Source organism: Zonotrichia leucophrys, chromosome 1A (genome assembly GCF_028769735.1).
Source record: "Zonotrichia leucophrys gambelii isolate GWCS_2022_RI chromosome 1A, RI_Zleu_2.0, whole genome shotgun sequence".
NCBI classification, from domain to species: Eukaryota; Metazoa; Chordata; class Aves; order Passeriformes; family Passerellidae; genus Zonotrichia; species Zonotrichia leucophrys.
The window spans coordinates 17,412,767-17,440,065 of NC_088170.1; the positions used below are offsets into that span (position 1 = coordinate 17,412,767).

At 43.2% G+C, this 27,299-nt stretch overlaps 1 protein-coding gene across 1 annotated transcript in view; it reads left to right on the forward strand.

The window, feature by feature from the left end:
• KCNA5 (potassium voltage-gated channel subfamily A member 5) overlaps nucleotides 1–27,299 on the forward strand; it is a 168,310-nt gene that overhangs the window by 119,331 nt on the left and 21,680 nt on the right. The window lies entirely within an intron of this gene.

Sequence of the window (27,299 nt, forward strand, 5' to 3'; positions counted from 1 at the left end):
CCCTGCAGCAGGGTAATCAGCTAATCTTGTAATCCTGCTCCCTTGGGGAAGGGATTGAGATCAGACAGTAACTCTTAACTCAGGCTGTGCCCTCAGAGCCAAGTCTGAGTGACTCCCACAGGGAAACTACTCTGGCCCACGGACATATTGCCCACGGCATCTCTTTTAAAACTGGGGAGTTGTAGGTGCTAAGGGGGCCATGTAGAGGAGACAAAGTAAAACCAAGTCAAATGAGTCTCATTTAGCATGGGAAATCAGCAGGGTCTTCATGGGGTCTTTCCAATGATACATCTAGAAACTACAGAGGGATTTGTTTTCTTTTCCTGGTTTGTTAAGTCTTGTTAAAGCTAAAGAAAGCCTGATCAGATAAAAGGACCACAAGGGTGGTCAAGCACTGCCACAGTTTCCCAGAGTAATTGTGAAGGCTCTGTCCTTGGAGCTGTTCAAAATTTAACTGGACACAGCCCTGAGCAAGGGCTCAAATTCAGTATTTACTCACGGTCTACTCAGGGGCCACAAGTCTTTCCAACCTAAATTATTTTGTGATTCTATACCAGCTTCTGAAGGACTTTGTGCATTGAGCTATGTGCAGGTGTAATAAATGAGGAAAAGACTTAGAAGAATCCCTTCTCCCATTTTGCACCTGTTAACGTCCAGGGAAAGAGTGGAAAAGCAGAAATTTATATGTGATAGCCACTGTTAACAAGCTGGAAGTATTTTTGGGGGGATCAAAGCCACAGCAGGAGCAATGTGCGAGTGTTACATCCAGGAAAAAGGGGAAACATCTTTTTCCACAAACCACTGGAGCCCTCCTTCGGTGTGGTGTGTTTGGAAGCCACCACAATTGCAAGGATGTGTGATCCCTCCTCTATACTGTGGCATGTATATAAAAGCTTTAACTGATCCTTAATTTGCTGTTTCCTACTGACTTTGAAAAGCCCATGAAACACAGTGGTTACTGGCAACCTCCAAGCTCTTGACTCAGTGAAAGTGAATCATTCTATTTATGTTACTACAAGGGAGTGGAGTCTGGCAGAGGCCCTGTTTGGAATGATTTAATGAAATAACTCCTTTAGAAAAGATTAGTTTTTCTTGGGTTTTTGTCTTTTTCTTCAGGGGATTCGTCTTTTTTTAAGATGGAGGAGCTTTTGTTTTCCCTTAGCCCTTCCAGCCTCCTCTCCTCTCCTCTCCTCTCCTCTCCTCTCCTCTCCTCTCCTCTCCTCTCCTCTCCTCTCCTCTCCTCTCCTCTCCTCTCCTCTCCTCTCCTCTCCTCCTCCTCTCCTCTCCTCTCCTCTCCTCTCCTCTCCTCTCCTCTCCTCTCCTCTCCTCTCCTCTCCTCTCCTCTCCTCTCCTCTCCTCTCCTCTCCTCTCCTCTCCTCTCCTCTCCTCTCCTCTCCTCTCCTCTCCTCTCCTCTCCTCTCCTCTCCTCTCCTCTCCTCTCCTATTAAAATCTTGATCTGTTGTGTGACAAAATATTTGTTGTATTTTCAAATGGTTATGCATATGAATATTCAATCTTTTTCTGAATTTGATTAAATTTTTTGGCTTCTCTGCCTCTTAGTTTCTCACTGTACTTTAGCCTTACATTATTTTTTAGAGCTTTTAACACTTTGAAGCTTCCTGCATCTAAATGTCATTAGATACCCATCATTATTTTGTTATGGACTACCATGAACAACATAATCACTTCACACAATTCCTTATTTTTCCAAAGCTTGAAACATTTTATATTTGTCTTTCATCTCAGTTAAACATTTCCAGGTGTTTCAATTTCTCTTCGGACTTTTCTAACATGGGGCAGTTGTCTTACACAAGATAAGGCAAAAAACCTCTTTCCCTGAGATCTCTGCCAGGTATTTTACGGCCTGCAGGAAAGGAAGATCCCTCAACAGCAATGGGCAGAGCAGACCCTGCTACATTTCAGAGAGTGAAACACAATCCAGCTGTAAATGCAGGGAACTGGGCCTTAGACAGATTGTTGTTATTTTAATGTGAGTTTTTCCCACCTGTTCCATATTAACTGCACTGATAGTCCCTAAATATGCTTCTGTCTGTCCAGTACTGTGTGGCTACTTCTCAGCACTGTTAAAATGTGGAAAAATTGAGCAGGGAAGAAGCAGCTCTCGAAATGAGAAACGAAGAGAAGAATGCAGAACACAAGGGATGGAACAAGAACTAGGGAAAAACATTTCCAAATGGAAAAAGTTGTGTAAGTTAATGAAATATGGATTCCCATGTTGCAAACAAATGTTGAGGAAACTATTTTCTCTTTCTAATACTTTCTAAAGACTTCTCTTATCCAGAATCAGATTGATGTCCTTGTTGGGTTTAGCTTTGTTTTGCCTTGTTTTTAACATGGTCCACCTGTCTTGAAGGTCGTCGTGTAGAACTGATTTCAATAAAAGACAGGAAATTAAGTTAATGATCCTGATCTCTTTCCCTCTCTTTCCCTAAAGTGACAGAATCCTCTGTGGGAGGCCAGGGCTTTTCCAGCTCCAGAAAGACTTTGGGAAAGCCTTGTCAGGAGCCAATAAACTCAGTTTGATGCTCTTCTTTCCCTGGAACCTAGTGCCTAGGTTATATCCAGTAGAAATCAGAAATCAGCAGACTATTAAGCAAGGCTATCCTTTGTTCCAGCTTGGAGCCTGCTGTCCCTTTTATCTGTTCCTAGAATCTCTTTATCTCTCTGCTGAGGTGGCACTGGTGAAAATAAAATTATTGTGGCTAAGAAAGACAGATCTACTCATAGTAGTGTGGCTCACATGCTCATTTTCTGACAACTTTCTTTTGAAGAGGCAGTTTAATGGGCCCATTCAGCCTGACAGAGAATATTTGATCTGATAAAAATTGTCTCTGCATCAGCTCCTGAAATAAGGGAAAAAAAAAAAAGAGGGGAGGAGGAAAAAGACCCACTTCATATAAAAAGAAATCTGAGTACAGAGTAAAAGCACTACATAGAATTCAACAAGAAAATATATGAATCTTGTATTTGCCACAGCATCATCAATGTTTGAAAAGACCTCCAAGATCATCAAGTCCAAGTTTTGAACAATCCCCACCTTGTCAGCTAAACCAAAGCACTGAAGGTCACATCCAGTCATTTCTTCATGGATGGGTACTCCACCACCTCCCTGTACAGCCCATTCCTGCCATTCAGTGAAGAGCTCAATGTCTTTTAGTAGTGACAGGCCTAGAACTGGACACAGGATTTGAGATGTGGTCTTACCACTGCCCACTACAGAGGGACAATGGGACAATCACTGCCCTGCTCCTGCTGGCCACTCCATTGCTGAGCCAGATTTTTATATAAATTTCTTTGTCAAAGCACCTTGACGAAGAAACTGCAGATGTTAGCAAAGGGTTCAGAGGGGGAAAAAAAAGAAAAAAGAAAAGAAGATCTAGGAAGAGAAAACAGGTTCTTGGAATACAGAGGGAGGGGTAGAATTGGAGCTGACACAAAAGTATCTTAAAAATCTATCAATGATTTCTGGAATGCCACAGAGAATGCAGTGAAATACTCAGAGAAAATTAAAGAACATATTTTTCCCCAAGAGAAGAAAAGAAATTGTTGGAAAAAGAGCATGAGTCCTCACCTTCACCAGTCCATAAGCTGTGGTACCAGCTTATGAACTGATGAAGTAACTGAAATTATTTCACTCTCATTTTCTAATAGAACTTTTCATTAAGAGGCTTAGCTCATAGGATTTAGGCAGTCAGTATAGTGGCCCTCTCCATGGGCTGCGGGCAATCTCTGCTTGGGTGACTGGAGCCCTGCCTCTCCCTCCTCCTGCTCTCACCTTCTGTCTGCTGGATGCTTCTCACATGTTTTCCTCACCCCTTTCTGCCCATGAGACATTATTGCACTTCTTTAAAGACATTTTGTTTTTCATACGGTTTATTCTAACAATATTCCAAGAAGTAGCATAAGGTGATAGATAGGACACTGATTGTTGGGAGTCTTATTTGTCTTATTAGTGGTTTTTATGGCCAGTGTAGCTACCTAGAGGAGCATCAGTGTTTTGTCTCATTCTGGACTAAGTCCCTCAATATCAATTGAATAACTGCTATCAACTAAAAAGGGAGCAGGGCCTGCTTTAGTTTGCTATTTGAAAAAAGTGCAGGCCATGAGAAATGCCCACATTTCTTGTAAAAAACAGGTATATCTCCAAAGGCCATCTTGAACTTGTAGCCTATTCAGGTTTTTTTTTTCCTACCAGATGCAAAAAGCCAGGGAAGTTTGGACCCTGGAAGGTTTTCAGTTGCTAACAGATTTTCTCTGAAGTAAGAAGGGTTCCGGTGCCTCATCATCAGCCAAGCTTCAAAAGTAACACCCAGGCCCTTTCTCTTGGTCTTGACACCTTGTCTTTCCATCGATATTCAGTTCTCACAGCTCACCTGTCCTTTGTATGTTTTCGCATCCCTCAACCCTGCCAGTGGATGTCCTCAATCCTTTTTTCCTCTTCTCTAGGACTCTTTTTTCCCTGATGAATTTTTGTTTCCTTAATGTCTCTTCTCTACTTCTTGCCCAAGTCTCTGAATTTTTCTTTCCCTTACATTACAAATACATGGCCAGACCTGCTCCTTGCTCTCAGTTTTGTTGTTTTTCAGTCAGTGTATAACCTTTCAATGAGGATTTTGAACAATAACAAGGATTTTGAACTCTCCTTGTAAAGGAGGGTAAACAATGTTAGCCTTAATAAGGATTTCCAAATACATTGTGAAATTAGCCATTTCACAAGCAGTAGGACTACTGAAGCATGATTCCTACTGGCTTTGTGCCATAAGGCTCAACTGGGCAGAATCTCTGATGCCTAATAAAACAAAAAGTCATCTTAGTTTTTCCCCCAAAGGACTCCTTGAGGAATCTCTTGTCTTTCCCCAGATGCCATTTATTAGTGTCTGTATTATGTCCCAGTGATTATTACCCCTTATCATCTTAGGAGAGATGCTTGTCCCTGTTTGTGCAAGCCAGGGCCTTTTCTGAGATTTAACCCTTGGCTACCTGGTGGTGGTGACACAGGGGAGGCACACAAATGCATGTCCCCAGCCTGCCACATCGGGCCAAAGCTTGCAGCTGGGCCATTAGCACAGCTCTGGAAAAGAAGTCATTGAAAACTCTGCATTTCATATGTTGATTAATCTGGCTCTTGATAAGGACACAAGATTATGGCTGAAGACACCTGGACATTTCGTGCTATTTTTGTATGGCAAAAGAAATTTTATTTCTTTTATGTAATTGTTTTAGAGTTACTGTTTTCTTCATTGGCCAGTGCTGACACATGGATGGCTGTGCAACAATTAGTGCAGAGCTATGCGCCCGTGGTGATAGGGTTCACTGAAGCATTTTGACTCATGGCAAGAGCAGAAGAAGCAACAAAACTGAACACCAGCTTTGAGTCAATCCTCTTCAGAGGAGCTCCATAATGAACAGAGCAGAAATTAGCCTGATGTGTCTAATAAATTACGAAATGCTGGTTTAATTAGTTCAATATGAAATGGATGGACTAACATGTGACAACAACAAACCTGTGACTCTGTCAGCTCTGTCAGAAGTGCTGAAATGCAATGACCTTGCTTTGAATGATGTGATGGGGAACCCAAAAATGGGATGGTGGTTTGGATCAACCCTGCAGTAAATAATGGGTTATTACACCAGTTTGCCACTGCCAAACCTTAGAAACAATATATGCTTCATCACAGAGCAGAACCAGTTAAAGTCCTATTATCTTTTGCTATCATTTACTATTTCTTGAAGGAGTTTTCCTTTTTTTTTAATTCTGATTTTAGGCAAAAAAAACCAACAGCATATTGTGTGGAATTCAAGAAAGCACATGCCACAGGAATGTCATCCTGCCCGTAGGCAAATAGCTCAGCAAACCCCAAACACCAGACTTTCAAAAGCAAACTTGTAAGCAGCTTTCTGCAACCTCCTCTATATGAGCAGGCATGAATTAAACATGCTTATCCCTCCCATGGCTTTGCTGAGGCAACTGTTGTTGTATAAGAACAAAACTACCTTGAGGGATATGAGCTCAAATGTCAGATAATAAACCCTTCCTGCTCTCAGTCAATTTTTAAGTTTATATTTTTAATAATGCCAAAACCTAGGATACTTTGCTTCCTGCAGATTGTTTTTTGTTTAACCCTGAATGATATATTGCTGATGTGAACCTTGTTTTTTGTTTAACCCTGAATGATATATTGCTGATGTGAACCAAGCATGGAAAGTGTCTGATACTTGGCTGCATTATTTCATACAATTAGTGGTAATTCTGGGTTAGCAGCTGAGATTATCTAAGAACCAAAGGAAAAAATAAAGAAAAAAGGGGAAAATAACAACAAAAAAGTGATTTGCTACAGTTATTCTTGGTTTGTGTTGTGCTGAAATTGCCAGCAATAAAGGGAACTCTTGATGATAACAAGGACACGAATTTGGCATTCATTTTTCTGGGCAAATCTTTCTATTTGATTCTTGAGTTGTCAATATATTATAAAGGATTGCTCCACAAGAGTTTAAGTGACATTCACCACCTATTTCACTGTCCCTTAGGAGCCTCCAGAATCCTGGAATGCTTCTGCCAAGGCGCTGGAGTGACAGATATTCCAGCCACTAGAGGGTATAATGTCTCCATCATTCATACTTGGCCAGCCCTCATTCATCGTGGGTTCACGAACGCCTGGCTTTTCAGGAGGTTCAAAACTGAGGCAAAGCATCCTCAGGGAAGCCCAAAGGAATTTTTGGTTCTTTGGGATAGGAGCAGCCGGCTTTGCTGGTCTCAGCTGAAGAATACTTTTCAGAAAGCTGCAAGTATGAGTGCAAACTGACCAGTAGAGCTAAATGGAAAATGTAATTATCAGGGTCCGTGGGAAAAATTAATTTTAAAAGCCCATAACCAGAGCAGTTTAGCAACAGTGGGAAATTCCAGCCTGTCATCCCAGGCTGATGTATAAACCTATTAATCATGTTCCCTTGTACTTGGGTGGTAGGATCTCTCAGCAGCCAAAAGAAAGGTTCTGAAGGCTGAGAAGAAGCCCTGGATAAAAACATAACTGAAGAGATCACTGACTGATAATTCTGAGGAGGGAAGAGCTTGTTCTCACTCCAGTGAGGTAACAAGCTCTATGCCAATTCAGCAGCCCTCAAGCAGAGCAGAGGGTACAACAGCACAAGCCAAAGAGAAAGATTGGGCCATGACAGCCCTTCTTCTACAGCACTTGGGATCCTTCAGGGAAAAAAAAACAAACACCTGCGTGTTCAGCTCTAGGAATTCTTCTGCCCGGTGACAAATGCATGTTTTTCTGCTTCCAGCTAGTGAGAAAAATGAGCTTCAAGGGGAAAGTTACTTTTGAGCTGTTAGAAGGCTCCATGCAATTAATCATGCTAATCTCTAGCATTTGAGAGCAAGATATATCTTTGATTGTATGTCTTGCTCCACTGTAGGTTGAGGATCTGAACATCTGAATAACAAGCCCAGTGAGGAAATTGTAGTCTAAATTAAACATGCGAAAGCACCTTCTTAATCTTTTAGAAAAATGCTGAAGACATTATCTTCTCAGTCTAGCCCTCAGTCTGCTTTGTGATCTCTCACAGAGGTGAAACAAGAAAAAAATGTTTAAATCCATAGATGTTGCAGATGAAAAAAGTATTGCTTTAAAGAACAGGAGATACAAACCCTGTGTAAAATTAAGAGTCTCACCTTGCCTTTGAAAAGGTCAAGATGCACACAGATATGCAGCCAAACACTGCTTTTAGGTGACTAGAATGTCACTTCAGCTGCCTCCAAGTCCCCTTGGATGAGGGCACTTATGTGGCACCTGAGTGAGAAAGCAAAAACACCAGCACCAAGTTCCAGATTTGCCACAGCTCAGTCTTGCAGTGCAAAGCCATCAGGCAGACTCACAACTATTTGCTCTGCTAATCTGGATTCCATTTAATGGCTATCAGATAACCCCACCATGGTGATTGTGATGCTGCTGTTGTCTCCAGCCAGTGGCAGTGCAGATGGCCAGGCAGCAGGGCTGCCTTTATGGAAAGCAGGAACACAGGAATTCTGAAACCCTAAACTGTGAATACTCCCAGTACGTCAGCTCACTGGCAGTGTGGGGAAGGAGTGAGTTAGGATCAGGTGTAATGCAGAGTCTTTGCTGCTGCTCTTGTGCAAAATAAAACCCCTGAGAGCTTCACTAGAGCTAAATTTGTCCCTCTGGTTCAAAACCATGTAGATGTGGCACATGGGGGCATTGGTCAGTGCTGGCTTGGTGGGTGGGCTAGCTGGTCTTAGGGGTCTTTTCCAACCATAATTATTCTATGTTATACTGTGACATTTCCCTCAGGAAAAATGAATTTAGGGGTCATAAATGAGAAAAGCTGGACCTGCAGGACTAGAAATGACAGACAAGAGAAAATTTGATCTCTGGAAATAAGTGCCAGACTCAAAACTAGAAAAGATACAATCCTTGTTTATGCATTTATAAAGGATCTCTCCCAGGCTGAGCTGCTCTTTACTAGCATAACTAAAAGCTGTCCTGCACAGGGCCAGGAGTGCAACTTCGATGATCCTTGTGTGTCCTTTCCAACTCAGGATATTCTATGAAATTTATTTACTACTAATTATTGAAAGCATTATGTCACTTTGTTTCCCCAAAACACGTGTATACAGGTGAAATAGAAGGATTCTCTCCAGAAACCACCCCACAGGTTTTGAGGAAGGGAATGAGACATTCAGAACCAAGATGATTACTGCACCAATAAAATACATACAATCCATGAAAAAAAAATCACTTGCAAAAAGAGGTTTTAAGAGGATTATCCTGACAATGAAGAACATAAAGACACAGGTTGGTATATTCTGCCAAAAGTACAGGGACTTGCCGTGATACTGCATTGCAATGGAAGTGTGAATTTTGTGGATCCTGTATGAGTCTGAAAAAGGCCTTGGAATTAGTTCAACTCCATGTATTCTGTTATCAGCGCTTATTATATCGCATAATACCCAAATCCTGGTGGGTCCACTTCAATTCATGGAGTTTAAACTGGCTTTCAATGCAAGTACATGGAGAAGTCACAGGAGAGTTTCAGAGCTGTAAGCAGGCATGTGGAAATTCAGAGTTGAAGGATGTGCTGGTTTTGTCTGGATCAGAGTTAATTTCCCTCACAGTAGTTGGCAGGGAGCTGTGTTTTGAATTTATGCTGGAAGCGAGGGATGTTTTAGTTCTTGCTGAGAACTGGGATGTTTTAGTTCTTGTTGAGCAGCGATTACACAGCACTGAGGCCTTTTCTGCTTGTCACCCCACCCCATCAGCGAGTAAGGTGCACAATGTATTGTAAGGGGACACAGCCAGGACAGGTGACCCCAGCTGGCCAGAGGGACATTTCAGACCCTTTGGCATCATGCTCAGCTTATAAAGCTGGGGAGAAGGAAGTGGGGGATGTCTGAAGTGATGGCAGTTTTTTCCCCAGGTGTGTCTGAAGGAGCCTTGTTCTCTTGGGGATGGCTGAACATCTGCCTGCCTATGGGAAGTGGTGAATTAATTCCTTGTTTTGCTTTGCTGGCTGCTTAGCTTTTGCCTTCCTGATTAAACTGTCCTTGTCTAAACCCACGAGATTTCTGGCTTTCACCCAGACTGTTCCAGCTTTTTTCCTTCGCAGTGGGATAGGAGAAAGTGAGTGACTGTATGGGGTTAAACCACAACAAAGTCATTTGCAGTTCTCAGTCTTGAGGTTGCCTCCTGAAGCTCCACTTTACTCTGCCTCATCATGGGTTTTACCTCCTGTGGGTTACCACATCTTAGCTGTGCAGGCTGGATAGATTCCTGTGGGAAGACACAGTTATGTGATAGTTGGTTCATGGATTTAGATAAAACAGCCCAAACAAATCTATGCCCTTTGTCCACGTGTAAATGTCCACTTAACCTGAAGAGGTCAACTGGGTGTAAAGAAGGGCCTATTTCCTTTGGCTTAAAACTAAACTCAATTAAATGGATTGCTCCAAAAACACTAAACATAGACTTCTCTAGAAAAACAGATTTTTAATTTTAGAGGATTTTTGAAAAGAAGAACAAAATACTAAAATTAATCTTCATACCCATGTGCAAACTTTATGTTTTCCAAGTGTATTGCTACTTTCCAGAGATATGATACAATACTGCTTATTATGGGATTGTATTGCTTCCTGCCAACTCCGTCTTAGCCCTAGCCACAAGCATAACTCATATGTGCATGCTGAAACCTAGAAATACCTAACAGAAGACACAGCATAATTTTCATGGTCCAAAAATGCAGAGTGCCTAACACTGCCTTTGTTTACAGATGTGTCACCTGAGGATGTGGCCAAGGGCAGTGTCACCTTACAGCAGACCAGGCTACTCAGAGCCCCATCCAGCCTGGCCATGGGCACTGCCAGGGATGGAGCAGCCACAGCTGCTCTGGACAAACTGTGCCAGGGCCTCAGCACCCCCATAAGAAAGAATTTCTTCCCAACATCCCATCTGAACCTGCTGTCTGTCAGTGTCTGTCAGTGTGAACCCATTGCCCCTTGTCCTGTCACTCCAGGCCCTTGTCCAGAGTCTCTCTCCATTTTTTTTGGAGGCTCCCTTCAGGCACTGCAAGGCCTCAATGAGGTCACCCCAAAGCTTTCTCTTCTCCAGGCTGCGCAATCCCAATTCCCTCAGCCTTTCCTCCCAGCAGAGCTGCTCCATCCCTCTGATGCCCTTGGTGTCCCTGCTCTGGCCTGGCTCCAGCAGCTCCCTGTCCTTGCTGTGCAAGAAATTTCTCCCTTTCCTCCTTGGGATGACTTTTGAAAGGTTGTTTCCTTTCCATTTGCTCCCCGAAGAAGAAAGAGTCGCTGTCATTTCTCACCCTCTCCCCACTGATCGTTGTATCTGTTGTACTTCAGATTACCAGTCATTCTCACTGTCCCTTAGGCCACTGCATGTGCTTTCATTTGCACATGAAAGTATGTCCATGCATTCCAACATTCGTCCTGCATATCTGTCATGGTTTGACATTGGTGCAATGCTACTGTACTTATGAAAATATATTTTTCTCAAATTAGTGTTGTGAGATGCGACTAGAAATAGAGCAGAGCAGGCTTAAGCTTAGAAATAAAGAAAAAATAATTCTATTAACCTACAACTATAATAAAAGGAACACACAGAATTCAAAATGAAAACTTTTAAAAATATTCTTCCTCCCTTCACTCAATTTCTAACACAGCACAGTGAGACAAAACTTTGGATTCTCAATCAAGTTACCATCTTTCAGATAATTAATTCTCAGTTCATCACTGCTCCTCAGATAATTAATTCTCAGTTATTAAGGGAGAGACGTTTTTTGTACTGTAGGTTTTCTAGGAAACACCGTTGAAACTTCTTGTGTTTTTATGTCACACATGGCACTGCTTGGAGAAAATTTGCTATCGTGACTTTTTTTTCTACGTACAGTGCTTTCACTACTGTTCATGCACTAAAACTGCTTATAGGGTTCTATTTTAAGGATGCTTTGCTAAGTATTAAAGAATAACTATCTCTTATCTGTGAAGAACAGTCTTCCCTTTATTTTCACTTTTTTTGGGGCTACGGGTCTTGAGAACAGAGATTTTCTTCTTTTTTCCTGAAGCCAGAGGGCACTACTACACCCTCTTCATCTTTTTCTCATTCTCTCTTCTCTTGCACTTGGCGTCACTGCAGCAGGTCAGTCTCTTGGCTGAAGCTATTGCATCCCCCTAACTGCAGTTTCTGTGTTACAGGAAAAATTGATTTACTCTATGGCTATGTGGCATTGTGTGTTTTAACGTGTTTATATGAGTTCAGTTGTAAAGTTGGTTATCCCTTTTATAAGTTAAAAATATGGTTTATTCCTCAGTTCCCCCCATGTACTTCCCTCATAATGGTTCCTCCCCTTGTTTTCCTGCCAATGGCTTGTCCCTCAAGGCGACTGATCCCTTGATCCTTTCTTTTATGCCCTTATAGGTTTATTTCTTTCCTCCTGGGGCTGCCCACTTCCCCTGTCTATCATTGTAACCAACCCCCTTTTATTTGGAGAACCTTCCATGTCAATCATCCCTTAGTCGATGTATGATTTGCCTCCAGAGCCTCTTTCCTCCCCTGTGCAATCCTTATTGGTCCAGCTGTGTCCCACACTCCTCCCCTGAGCGTCGTTTATTGGTTCCTTCGTGTTTCCTCCTGTCACGCCCATCCCCTTTATCAGGACCTACTCAAGCCATCCTCCTCTGACGCCTGTCCCTGGTCCTCCCTGGGAAATAAAGCCCCTTAGCATCCACACGAGTGTCCACCCTCTCCTTCATTTCAGAATTTCGTAGCGATGGTCTCACCTGTGCCACCCACGCCACAGACAGCACCACTACCTGGGGGTTCTTGAGAAGAACCCTAAGTGGAGTGGCAGATCTTGTGGTCTCCTCCGGCCGCACACTGGGAGCGGCTAGCTGGCATTTGTCCAGCTCCCATGGCAGCAGAGCAGGCTACAATGGCTATGGAAGAAAAGTCCAGCTAAAGGCTACTCCATCATCTCCTCTTACTTAGGATTCTTTTTTATCTTTTTCTGACATTTTTTACTGTTCTGACTTTCATTACACTTGCTCATTTTCTTCTATTTCATGTCTGTCTTGTCTGTTATTCCATTCAAGGAGAACTAGTTTTTATTGTCTAAGAAAAGGGTTAAAACTTTGGGCTCTGCCCACCCAGAACTCCCACCTCGATCAGGCACCTTCTTGCTGCAGCCCCCCTCCTTTCTCAGCCGGCCAGCTGTGCTGCCAGCACATGATATATAATTTCAAGGTGGCAGGCTCTCTCTCTGGGCGGGGGGGGGCTCTCTCTTTCTGGGGCTGCCCAGAACATCCCAGTGTTTCTCCACCTTTCTGTCCTGCAGGGGGCTTCACCCCCCTTCTCTGTCCAAGGCTCCAGCCTACCGAGGCCGAGGCGGCATGGCTTCCCCTCCCTCGCCCAGCCTGTGGCTTCGAAGGGGAGGAACCAAGAAAGAGTTCCCCTGGGAGTTCTCTGCTTTTAACCCCCTGTGTTCTCAGAGGCGTATCCATGTCTTTAGTGGCCACACCAGGTGCCAATATTCAAATTTGAGCACCTCTTGGTGTTGTTATGAATATGAATGAGGCCAAACTTTCTCCAGAGAAAGAGGTTCTCGTTTATTAAAATAGCCACAAGAACAGAGTAACCAGGATAAGCCCAGGCATCCACGCAGCGAGCCAAAAACAGAACAGTGCGCTACCCCCAAGTGCACTGGCTTCTCCCCAAAAAAAGCAAATACCCCAAAAGAAGGACCCTGACCCGTCTGAACTTCCCCCACCCCATTTATAGCCCCTTTTGAGTCCAGGATTGGTCCATTTTGGATCCGAATGACGATTGGTCCATTTTGGATCCACATGACGATTGGTCCATTTCCAGACTTCTCATTGGTCCTTAACGCCGTTCATTCTGGACCAATCGTTTCTGCAGGGCTTCGAATGATTGGTCAGATCTTCCATCCAATCCGCCTTCGACCTTGCCTTGCCCTGCCAGACCACTGTTCCACCAAAGCCCGGACCCTTCTCCTAGCACATTCGAATAAGTCTCCCCTTTTAATGTAATACAATTAATATAACATAATTAATACAATATAATTGAACTATACCCTTATTTAACTTAACTTTTACCTATAACAGTGTGACCAGAACTTCCCAAAAAACTCATTTCCTTGTCAACCCAGGACAATATGACAAAGACAAATATGAGTATTTTCTCTCAAGATTTTGTGCAAACATAGATGCTGGCAGCTTGAAACTAAATACATATTTGGTATTCATGCTTTTTCATTTGGAGAAATTGGATACATAAGATTAATCATGCCCAAAATTATTGATTATTAATTATAAACAAGTCTGGAGTAGACAAACCTAAATGAACCTTATATAAGGTGCACCTGTGCATTAAAAAATAAAAACCTTACAAACTGTACTATGCTGCTTATAGGAAATAATCCTCCCCCTTAAAAAATTTACATTTCCTCAGTTTACAACACTGTAACTTGCTACTATTGTTACATTAACCAATGTTTCTAGATGTGAGGTCCACCTTTTCATGGAAAGGAGGAAAAAAAAAATGTTTCAGTGACATATTCCTACAGTGATAGCCTTTAATGCTGAGTTTTTCTGGTTAATGTTAGTTCTAATGAGGTTCCTTTGAATCTTCTTGGAATTCTTTGTCAAAATAAAAAGAATAGTTCTTAATGTGTTTCCTTTGTGTATTCCTGTAAAGTATTCTTTCCCAAGTTCCCAAGAAGGATTCCCTAACAGTAAAAGGAAACTAAGCTTAAAGTCATAGTTTTCCTTCCAGTGTTCATCTTGTTGAGTTTTTGGCTAATTCTGTATTTGTCCTGTAATTTTTAAAATTCCTTCAGCTTTTTCTTTATCTCCTCTGTTACCACTTCAGACCATAATCTAATACACCCAAAAATGCTCTGAAAAACTGTTTTGTAAAGATGATGGAATTATTACAATACTTTTCCTGCTCATTGTTTTGGCAAGTACATTTGGCAATAAGGAAGATTTAAGAAAATTTATAAATACATGAAAATAAACCAAGACATTAGATAGAGAGAGGGAACGTGTGTGGTGTGTATTTAAAAAAAAAAATCAAAGGGTAGGTGGCTGCCACCATGCTGTCCCTCCGTGTTCGTGTTAATGAAAAGGTGCAGTAGGACAGTAAAATGATACTTCTCATCTTAAACAGGAACAAGAGGACAAGCAAAGCATCCAAAGTGGGCTCTGCATGATGCTTTAGTCAGTGTAGGAGGAGAATTCAGGAAGAGGTGCTGCAAACTAAGCAAGGACTCGCTGTGGTGTCCTCGCCAAAAGGGAAGGGAGCTCCTAAGATCCACAGATACTCCTGGTGGAAAGGAATGACAAAAGTCAGAGGGTCGGGGAAAGTTTATAAAGTTTATGGGTAAATCACACACACCTGCCATACAAATCTATGTGAGTTTGTCCCTGATCTCCAAGTACATACACATGGTGGTGGATTTGGAACAAAAGGTGGGGTGAAAGGGAAGAGAGAGAGAGAGGGATTAAAGAGGGGGAAGGAAGGTGGGGATGGGATGGGATGGGATGACCAGTTCTGGTGCTACTGTTGCACTATTGACCTAGCTGAGAGGGGTGCCTGGCCTCCTGTGTGCTCAGGCTTTATGGGGATGTCTTTTCATAGATAAGTTTCCTCACCCTGGAGATAAGTTCCTTGTTTTCTGTACAAATTACTTGACAGAGAATAACAAAATCACTGAGATTTGAAAAGACTTCAGAGATCATCAGATCCAGCCTGTAATCTATCCCCACTGTGTCAACCAGCCCAGAGCACAGAGTGCCGCATCCAATGGTTTCTGGAACACCACCAGGGATGGGGACTCCACCCTGGGCAGCCTGTTCCAATGTTTCACAATCCTTTCTAAGAAGGAACTGCTCCTTATGTCGATCCTGAACCTCCTGTTGTGCATCCTGAGGCCATTTCCTCTTGTCCCGTCACTACTTGCCTTGGAGAAGAGACCAGCTCCCACTTTGCCACAACCTCCTTTGGAAGTGCAAAGCCAAACCCTGTTTGGCTGTGGCATTGTCCCATGGTAGGAGCAGTTTGCAGAGTCTAATTTCTGTCCCCACAGCGTCACCTGAAAGGTTTAATAAGTGTGGCACAGGAGCAGTACCACACTGGGTCACCAGCCCAGCCATCCCTATATCCTTTCTCTTGCCATGCCCTGCATTAGACAGCTCATTTTCAGAAAACTGCTAATTGAACCTTGATGACCAAAAGGGAATTGGTTCCTTTATGCTTCATTTAGAGGGAAGATTATATTCTAAACCATTAGGCTTTGTTTTTCTTTCCAGTAACTCTTGGACATATTTTTCTTTCTCCCACTTCTTCGTGGTGTAACTGTAGGTGCTGATCTTTATATGATTCATCACGTAAGCGTCCAGTCCCTTCTTTACTCTTGACAAATGCTAAACCTCAAAGCCACTCTGTGACTGATTAATCCCACACTAAATGGCACTGATATCCTTCCTATGTGGCCACAGGAATGGCTATGCAGGGGGTGCATTTGCATTCCTGTCAGGTGAGTTCTCCCTCCCCCATTAGCCTCAGGTTAACAATAGCACAGTACAGAGTTCCTGCCTCCGTCAGCATGCTCAATTCGCATTAAGTGACCAAAATCCTTGATGCTTGTCATGGTTTGAGCCTGGCACAGAGCCAGTGCCCCCCATGAAAATGCCCTCACCCTGGTGTCTGCTGTGAGATGTGACCAGGAATAAGCAAAACAGGCTTTAGCTTAAACATAAAGAACACTTTATTACCTAAACTACAGGAAAATAGGGAAAAACTATAAGGAAAAGAAAAAAAATTGAAAACCTTACAAAAAACCACTTTTCTCCTCCCCACTACCTGACTTTCCCAATCCGATACATTCTCCCAAAAACACCAACTGCCCAGCCTTGGCACCACACTTTAGTATACTCAAACTTCAGTTCATGAAGAGGAAAGGAGTCCTTCTTGTTCCATAGGCTTCCCCTGGAAACACACTGAAACCTCGTGTGCTTCCCTGTCACTTCGGCACCGCCCGGAAAAAGTCCTTTTGCCGCTTGTGACATCTTCCTTCCATGCCCAGTGCTCTCACCACTGACGCATGGACCAGAGCTGCTTTTAGGGTTGTCTTTCAAGGATGCCTTGTCTCACTCCAAAAAGGCACAGTCTCTGCTTTGGGACATCTGTCCCCCCCATATTTTTCCAACCCCCTGGGGCCGGGGGGTCCTCACGGTGAACCCTCCTGGTTCTGAGGCACTGCCCCCCCCTAAGTGCAGTCTGTGTCACAGGAACGACTGAGTCCATGGCCACAAGAAAAGTCCAGCCAAAAGGCCACTCCAAATCATCTCTCCCCATTCAATCATCTCCACGTTCTTCGGGCCAGGTCCTTGTCTCATCTCATCTCTTATCTCCCTTCTTATTCAGCTTCGAGGAGGATTAGCATTTTTGCAAGGCCCCAATCATGAAAGAAAGGGGTTAAAACTTTCAGTCTCTGTCTGTCCCGGAACGATGATACTCCCACACGTGCTGCTGCTGCGGCCGGCCGGGCTGCACCCTTCTCCCCCCTTTCTCCTCCTGGGCCGGCTGCTATCACATTCCGTCTCGCCGACTCTCCCTCTCTCTCCCTCCTGGGGGGGGGGGAATGGCTGCCCGATGTCTCTTGGGGCCCCTCCACCCTTCCATCCTTGAGGGCCTTCTCACCCCCATCTCTGTCCAGGCCCCGGGCCTACCACGTGGCTGCCCCTCCCCCACCCAGCAGCAGCGACTGGACAGGGGAGGGTGATCTGACCTCTTCGCCGCGACGTCCCAAGAGAGCTTCCCAAGGCCAAAGCCCTGCTTTTAACCCCTGTGTATTCTCGGAGGTGTGTCCAAACCCCACTGGCTACACCAGGTGCCAGTCTCAAACCCAAAACCTTCATTGGTTTGACCACAGCTTCCCAGAATTCCCACTTCTTCCTGGTCAAACCACCACAATGCTAAACCAGATCACAGAAATAAAGGGTATTTTGAAATTTGGTATGTTTTCTAGTTCTGCTTCCCTCCTACAGAGTTGAGCAACACATGCTCTGCAACAAATGCTGTTTGCTTCTTGAGGTCTCATTTTGATATGCTTAGATCTGTTTAGTTTTATAATATTCAAAATTTGCTCCAACAGAAAAAATTACAGTTTATAACAAATAATAATAATAAAAACATCACGCCCATTGTCTTCGGGAAAGTTGAGGAAAGCAACCAGGATAACAGGCACAGACAATGTTAAAGATGCCCAGGAAGCAAAGTTGTTCTCTTTGCACTGAGCACAAAATGCTGAAAGATGTGAAAAGGGAGTGGCACATGTGATGCCCAACACAAACTGAATCTAATTCCAGGTATGCTGGAATGCTTTCCTGTTTCTTTATGGAACCCAGCAGTGTTATTGCAGCCTCATTTAGACTGCTGTAGTTCCATCTGGGTCAGTATTTCCTTTGGAAATCCCTATTTTTAGGGCTTTAGAAACTGCTCATAAAAAGCTTTAATGGGCAGAAATCTTGGCAGCCGTGCTCCCAGTATGGGAGAAAGCCACTGAGTTTTAAGAGAGTTTATTTCCCTCTAAGTTGTAACTAAATTACTTCATGGGCTTTGCTGAGAGGAAAGCTTTCAGACTTTCTGTGTCTTCTTGTGGCCTGGACTAAGGCAGTCTTGTTGCTGAACATGAATAACACCTGTTGCTGAGTGAGGAAACCCAAGGATGCGTCTCTTGGGTCACTTTTGCCCAGACCCCCCAGCTGTAATGTAGTCCTGGCAATTCTTATACGGAAAAGGGGAGAGCAGATAAAACTGAGGGACAATTCCGCACTCTTTTCCCACCCCACCCCAATATATTCCCGATACCAAATATAGAAGATTCATATCCTGACCAGTTTCTTTCCATTTGTGGAGGCCATAAACCAGGCATACATATTTTCTTTTCCTCAGTTCAGGGTTTAATTTCACACCTTGGGCCTTCTTATTTATCCCCCAGCCCTTTTAGGCAGTCTGAACGCATAAAGGCATGACTAAGAATGCATAAAGATTATTGACACTTGTTTTATGGGCTCTTTGAACTGTTCAAGTGATATAAAGGGAATGCGAAGTAATAGGAAACAGAAGCAGCAGTGTGTTAGTAATAGAAAGAATAGGAAGAAAAGTCTCTTAAACTGGTGGGGATCATCTAGATGGTTTGCTTCATTTTTATTCCACCAACCCTGGCCAAGTCTATTTGCAGTGGTCAGATGCCCTGTTCCTCTTCTCTGTGGTCTGTTCACTGAGGAAATCTCTCCACAGAAGCCTTGGAATGACTGTGTGGATTCCATGCCATGTCATGCCATGGCAGCACTACCCCCAGGACAGTGTTGCAGTTCGGTGGCTGGAATTGCAGTTGCGCATGGATTGAAGTGAAGCTTCACCTCATTGTGTGTGGTAGATTGTTTTTCTCTTGTAATCTTAAGGTGTTCCTTATTGTGAGGTTATAGTGGTTTGTTGCATGTACCCCGTTTGGTTTACCCCAATGGTTTTGCCCTGAAGTTGTTTACTACTATTTTCCTGCCTAATCATATGTCAGTCCCCATGTCAATCTCCCTTGCACCTCCCTGATTTCCAGACCCTTCCCTGCCAATCCTTAAAGTACTGCCCTCTTCCCTTGCTCATCAAATGTAACCCCACCCCTTTCTCTAGAACCTTCCTTGTCTATCACTCAAAGTTCCATTGGTGTGACAAGCCTGATCCCCTCCCATGTTATCCCCTATTGGTTACCTAGAATCTGATCCCCAAGATATGTTCCTCTCCTGCTGTTCTAATATTGGTTATCCTTCTCTAACAGTGTCTCCTGTGCTTAAGTTGCTGTAACCCTGTTGAAGCTTGTCACTTGCCCCTGGACCCTCTTGGAGTTTAAACCCTCTTGAGAACTTATACAAGTGGCCTCTCTCAACTCCTTTGCTCTGGCTTCCTCGACTCGGGATTCCTCTCAGCAGCTGCCCAGAGCAGCTTTGCTGCCTCTGGGAGTTAGGCAGCTCTGCTCTACTTCCCCCAGACTGACCCGTAGCAGCTGCTCTTGGCACGGGCCAGGAGGCGAGGGCTAGCAAAAGGATCACCAAGCGACTGCCTGTGCCACTTGTGCACCTCTTATTCAGGGTTGGAAGTCCCAGGAAGGATTTGTGTGTGTGGTGATGAGCAAACACAGCTCTCCAGGACATTTCCATTTCTTACCAACACTGATTTGGATGTCTTGAGAAATAACATTAAATTAAAAAGTGTGAGAACTTCAACAATCCCTTCTGTAGTCACACATGATTGTGAAGAAACTAAAACATCCCTCACTCCCTTCTTTAATGTACAGATAACTTAATTCTGTATACCAAGACAAAGGAGAACTCAGAATCTGAGTTCTTCTGTCAGTGAAGGACCTCTCAATGCATTTTTCAGGGAGATTTACCTTTTATTGTGGTCACAGCTTCATGTTATTGACTCTCTGTCACTCAGAGTTATCCTCATATTTTTTGGTACTGCTTCTGCCTGGGAATTACTCCCTGCTTTAGATGCATTTGCTCCTTATTTGTGTCACTTTGTGCTTGGTTTTACTCAGAATGTTTTTGTTTAACTTTCGACTGGTTTGCTGTAATGCATTAAATAGTTCATTTAATTGTTACTTTGCACTGGGTCAGTATTTTGCACTGAATAGTATGTTTGTATGCTCATGGGATTCCCCTATTATAGCACACAGTCTTCCCCCCCATCCTCACTCCCCAAGCCCCAGTGGAGGTCTCTCCCCAGGTTACCCCCTCCCCTTGTCCCTGCCATCACTTGTATCCCATTGGCTGTGTTCCCTCTTGTCCGTCCCCCATTCCCCTGGGTTTAAAATCTCCTGCCATGAGTGATTCTGGCTCTCTCCCCTCTGGGATCCTGCAGATGGATCCCCAGGCAGCTCCTAGCTAGGAATAAAGTGGGACTCTGGTCATGAGTGGAAGGAGCGCCTTGAGTTTTTTACTTTTGTCCTTGTAAAGGCTGCGAGGGGCCAGAGTCCAGAGAAAGCCACTTTAGACCCAAATGGCGCCAGAAATCAACCAGCCTGTCCACTGCAGCAACGAGAGACCCTATGTTCACCTGCCTCGTAGGAATTCTGTTGCAGTCTGGAGAGTTTCCAGCCAAGTTTGATACATCTATGCTGGACCCAGGTCCCAAATCACATCACACTCACCACACAAAACCTGTCAGCAGCAGGCTGTAATGATCAAGAACCCTATAGAGGAGTGGCTGCCAAAGTTGCCCAGAGCTGCTCAGGAGCTCCAAGAGTTAGAGCTCTTGGGTTCCTCCTCTGCACCATACTGCATACACTTCATTTTTACCTCACTTTCCAACACTAAACCTTTTAACAACCAACTGCAATACCAAGAGGAATTCACTAGCAAAAGGTGGCTGTGTCACAGAAGATAATCCATACCATTCACATCCTAAAAGCTTCCCTAAAGGTTTGTTTCTAATTTGTGGGGATTGGGCATGGGCAGGAATCCCTTCTGGGCTTTTAGGAGGGCCATATACAATTGGGCAGTTGTCCTTGTTGCCACCCCACCAAACCATGATTGGTGACTGGACTCGAAAGAACAATTTGGTCAGCAAAATTCAAAAGAGAAGCATTTACAATTTGGACCCAAATTGTGATTCAGAAATTTTTCATTGGGCAAAGTCAAAGCAAATCGCTGTATCCCTATTCTGTCCATGGGTTGTAACAGCAAAAGCTCCAGGTGAATTGAGCCACCTGGAGTGCTGGGTAGTCAATCAGGCCAACTTGACATCTACGGCCATCAGCTCCCTCCTAGAGGACTCCAAAATCGTGTGGCCGTAGATTTCTTCCTGCTGCTGCATGGACACGAGTGCCAGGAATTTGAAGGACTTTGCTGCTTGAACTTAACGTCAAAAGCACCCATAATCCATGTGGCTCTCCGAGAAGTGAAAAGACTGATCAGACAAGTCAAGCGGGAATCTGAGGACTGGTGCAGCGGACTGTTCAATGACTGGGGACTGTCAGGGTGCTGGACTTTGATAATTAAGACAATTCTGTTGTCTTTTGTTGTTTGTTTTCTAATCATGTTAACATTCGGAATTCTACATCGCGTACTTTTAAAAGCTCTCAACGGTTTAATCTCCACTACCTCAGAAGTCAACTGCACAGAGTTTGTGGACCTGAAGCAAACTGACAGGCCCGCAAATTGTGAGTAATGGACAAATTCATAATCTGTATCAGAAATAGGCCAACGCTTTTCCTTTAGTTTTTTCTTAACAGAAAAGGGGGAGGAGTTGTATTGCATAAATAGTTCATTTAATTGTTACTTTGCACTGGGTCGGTATTTTGCACTGAATAGTATGTTTGTATGCTCATGGGATTCCCCTATTATAGCACACAGTCTTCCCCCCCATCCTCACTCCCCAAGCCCCAGTGGAGGTCTCTCCCCAGGTTACCCCCTCCCCTTGTCCCTGCCATCACTTGTATCCCATTGGCTGTGTTCCCTCTTGTCCGTCCCCCATTCCCCTGGGTTTAAAATCTCCTGCCATGAGTGATTCTGGCTTTCTCCACTCTGGGATGCTGCCTTGATCCCCAGACAGCTCCTAGCTAGGAATAAAGTGAGACTCTGGTCACAAGAGAAAAGAACACCTTGAGTCTTTTACCTTTTTCCTTGTAAAGGCTGCGAGGGACCAGAGTCCAGAGCTAGCCACTTCAGACCCGAACAGCCCCAGAGATCAGCCTTTACACTGATCTGCCAATTTTTCAAGATCTTTCAGATTCTGATCCAGTCCTCCAAAGCACTTAGAATTTCCTTTCTTTCAACATGATATTCAAATCTTTATGAAACCCATTAAGCACTTAGCCTCAGTTAATACTTTGTGCAAATAATGAACTTTTCAGTTCTTAGTCCAAACAAACAAAACATTTAGCCTTGAACATAAATGATTTCTTTTTCTTTCTCTTGGAGAAGAAAATCCCTTCCAACTCAGCATATTCTGTGGTTCTGTGGAAAAAAAGTCATTATGAGTCAATGAAAATATTTTTGTTTTCATTGCTGACAATTCTAATAAAAGCAAAGAACTGAATGAGAAATGAATAGCTTCATTAGGTAACACTGAAAAATAACAAAGAAATGCCACTCTTTCTGTTTAACCCAGTGCTTAAGCTGCTTACCCAAAATACCAGAGATTTAGATTCACTGCCTTCTCCCATGGAGAAGTGTCAAATCCCCAGCTACTAGAATGCCCTGGCCTCCAAACTCTTTGTCAGATCTGGGCAGCTTTTCAGTCTCCCTTTTAAAGCATTTTCACAATATGCTGAAGTGATCCCGGGCAGAGGGACAAGAACCAGGGCATTCTCTTTTCCAAGTGAGTATGCCAATGAGTACAGAGAGAGCACCAAGCTCCAGCTTCTCTTTCCCATGTCTTGGACAGCTCTGTTCTTGGGCAGGGATCCTTTTATGAACAACAGCCAGCAGAGGAACTTTCTTCCACCAGTCTAAACCAGAATAGCCTTAATGTGGATATGGATAATGCCTTAGATGTGGAATAGGACAAGAGTAATCAATTCTTCACATCTAAAAGGTTCCTCACATCCAAAACGGTGTTCTCATAAAAAAGGATGAAGATCCTTGCTCCACTTGAGCAACCCAAACCGAAAATTTTTAAAAAATTTTCTGAAAAGCTTTACCAAAATCACTGCATCTTTTCAGGCCAGCCTCAAACTTGTCCTTCAGTGAGCTGAACATAGCAAGTACATTCTTAGTGACACTCACTTGTGACAACATGCGACAAGTATCTGTCTGTACCTGAGAGGATCCAACACGGACTCCTTCCAAAACAAGTAAGAGGGACCTCAACCAGCTTCTGCTGAAAGTATCTGAAGAAAAATTTTTGTGGCTTTGGGAAGCCCAACATGATGTTATGGTGCCACAAGTCTAACAATAAATAGGTTTGAACTGTTCCCTCTTTGGGTAATGTTACTTTGAGCTCCCAGATGTGGCCAAGGAGAACAGTCTGTGCTGCTCTGTTCTCAGCTGCCATGTGGAATAGCTTCCCCAGCCTAAACCAGACCAAGATTGAGACAATTAGAGAACCTAATACAAAAACAGACGTGGTTGGGTTTGAAATTCATTAGTAACAAAAGCTGTGCAAGATCTTTGCTGCTAAACTACTCATCAAATAGTAAAGCTCGAGGAAGCCAGCCCTGCATATTGGTGATGGATTGGGATGGGAAAGGAAGTGCTGATCACATCAGATGGCTGAGCTCTGTATTCTCAACAGAATAGAAAGCTTTGTGCACACTTAAATTGTGGTGAAAGAAACCCTAGACCTCTAGCAAAAAATCAGTGTCTGGTAAGGCCCTTGCTCAGTGCTATGTTTGGGTGAGGATTACAAGGTTTATTTTCAATTCTTATGTTCAGAGTGTAACCACTGAAGAATACTTTGTTGGAGATGGTCCAATGCTTGGAGTGAGTTTCTTGTCAAATGACAACACTCTAAGAATGGACTGCAGAAGACTCAGAAGTAGAGGGGCCCTCAGCCCTGGTGTCCCTGTGTGCAGGGAGGGCTCCGAGCAGGGCCCAGGCTCTGCTCCAGGGCCCAGCAATGGCACCAGAGGAACGGGCAGGGACTGAGGCCAGGAGGTTCCACCTGGGCAGGAGGCAGAACTTCTGTCCTGGGCAGTGACTGAGGACTGAACAGATTGAACAGAGAGGGTGTGGAGTCTCCTCACTGGGGATATTCCAAAGTCAACTGGACACAGTCCTGTACCTTGAGAAGTTCATGGCACACTGCTGCAACAAACAAATGGCTCACTATGTGGCCTCGAAAATCAGGATTTCCCAACACTAGCAGGGTGAGAACACCCTGAGCAAATGCCTAAAGTTTTCTATACATGCCTTTTTTTTTCTATAGGACCCCCTGCGCAGAGCAAAGCTTTATCTATACCCTTCACAGACTTGACTTATATTTCAGCTGCTTTTTCAGATATTCTAGAAAAGTTTCCTATAGCTAACTTCAGTGCAAAAGATCAATGTGTATCTATTAGTTAGGTATCTACAAAGACTCTAACTAACATTCATAGTTATTTGCTCTTGCTAAGCTACAGGGGCAGCCCTGAAGGATAAAATAGTGACAAAAGGGAACAAAGCATTTCCAGCTGGCACTGCTTTCTTATTCAGCTTTCTGTGTAGGATTTTATATGTATCTTTCTGTAGATTTGGCACTGGCCAGGAGTAGAAAACAGAGCTGGTCTGCCTGGCCAAGTGGTGCAGTTCAGAACTACAGTTTTCATGGAACTTTATTATGAAACTGTTTATGACAATGCTGAACTCATATACATAAGTGTAACCTAAAAACCTTAGGAAATTTTCAAGCCTCCTAGAAAAGCTAACATCTTTAGGAATACCATGGACTCAAACTCAGTACTTGACCTTAAAAGCATATCTGAAGAAGAATGTTGTGGAGACTGTTTGTATTGAATATTTCAAGCAAAATCTTTACATTCTTATGTTCTTAAATGTTCATGGGTTTGGGCTATGAAATATGAGACTTTTGCAATTGTGATGTACTTAATAAAGCTTTGGATGCTGCAAAGCTGCCAGTGTTCTTGGGGAGATACATCTATGAAATGCTTTCTAGTTTTTAACAGTAATAACTGTCATTTTAGTCCCTCACTCTGCTCTGTGAAGCAGAACTGTGGCAGTTTTGTTCCTGGGAGGTGCTGAGATGCTCTGCTGCTTGCTAGGTTTTGCTCTGCACTACTCACATCTGGTTTGAGAAGCACAAATGAGAGGTCTTACCGTACTGTGGCATCTGATCCCAGTAGCTGCAACTCATTCAGGAAGCACAAATGGAGATGGATCACCATGGAGTTCCACAACGAGTTCCAGCGTGCACAAACGTGTCAGGTTATCTCCATTAGCAGAGAGGTGAAGATGATCTAAGGGAACCTAGAGAGATAAGGCATCCAGCAGCAGCCTGATTTCTTTCTCTGCTCAGCATTGTTTGTATGTGCAGTCTTGGATTGAGCACTCTGTCTCAGAAGAAAAATGATCCAGGGTCCAGATTCCACTTTTTTATTAGAACTGATGCCTTTGAAAACAACTTTGGCAATGTTCTGGGCAGAATTTTGTCCTTGTTCCACACACAGAAACAGATTCTGTGCAGAATTTTGTTCCTGTCATGAACACAGAAGCAGATTTCTCTTTCCCATTTATCTTTCACTTCCATGTCTTCCCTTCTGTATCCTCCCTCTGTTTTTTCTCTCTGCCTTAAACAATAGGTGTCTAAAAAATAAGGGTATGCCTTCTGGATGTACCATTTGAATGGATTTTAAATATATGGATCTGGATCTATTCCTCAGCATCTTGAGTGTCTAATCATCTTGAGCACTGCTTCCAGTTAGGAGTAAATTCTAAGTTAACAAATTTAAAATTGGACAGTGCAAAAGGCTTCTTCCCTTCTCCCCATTAATCACAGCATCTTCAAAATGATTATTTGTTTTTCTCCTTAATAAAAATGGTTATACAGGGGCATCTTACAGCCATAATGAATGGGGGGAAATTGTATTTAATTGTGTGCTGCTGAGGACAACCATGGCCACAGCTCATCAAAAGACTATCCAGTTTTTAAAAAAACTCACAGTCTAATTAGAGTGACCAGAGTTCCTTTTTCTTAAAAATAAATGATGTACAAGCTTCAATGAGAATAAGTTTTAGCAGACTGGCATGAACAGGAAAGTCTTGAGTAATATATATGAACAGATGTAAAGAAATTTGAAGTTTACATCTGTATTTTAACAGATTTCAGTGGGACCACACTGGGCTCAGGGAAAAGCAATTGGAAGGACACTATTCTAAAAGCCATATGTGTGGAATTTTCACTGTAATGGGACGTTTTTATGCTCAGAACAAGGGTTCTGTCCTTTGCTTATATGGCATGATAATGCCATGGTGGGAGACACTCAGATATAAAGAACGGGCAAAATAAGTGCTTTTGTCTCTCCTCTTGGGGCATTTGCTTTGTGGCTTAATTGTAGAAAAAAAAGTCCAGTAGAGAGAAGTCTAAATTTAGTCTATGCTTGGGGGATCCACACCATTTCAATATTTCTTGGCAATATTTCAATATTGCAACAAGTAACAAATTCTTTGGAGGTGGTTTTGTAGCCACTGAAATCAAAGTCTAATATCCCAGTGAGTTTTTGGTAGCAAAATGAAGATCCTTTACTTTTGCAGAGAGTCTTGTACTACTTTAGGCCCTCTAAATACTTCAGAAATCCTGTTGGCTGCTAAAAATAAAAGGGGTTGTGACATTTGTTTACAAATCTGCACCCGTATGGAAGAAATGGATTGACTTCTTGACTCAATGGGGGCAGCAGAATTCCACTAAATGGAAATGTTTTAGTCAGACTTTTAATTTAAAATGCTAACACTTTTTTTTACATCTTAATGCTGCACTAACACTGAATTAAAATGGAGTCCCAATGGTAATGTGCAATATCTGAATCAATATCACACAATTAGTGTCATGAAAATTAATATTAAATGATATAATAGAAGTGGGACTCACCAGAAAGAGGGGATTTTTAAGGGAATAAAAAGCCTTTGGTGTCCATTAACTCATGCCTGACTAATGCTAAATTATCAAATATCTGGAAAATACTTGTGAGAGCTTCACTAATGTCCACAAAATGTATCCTAATTCATGCT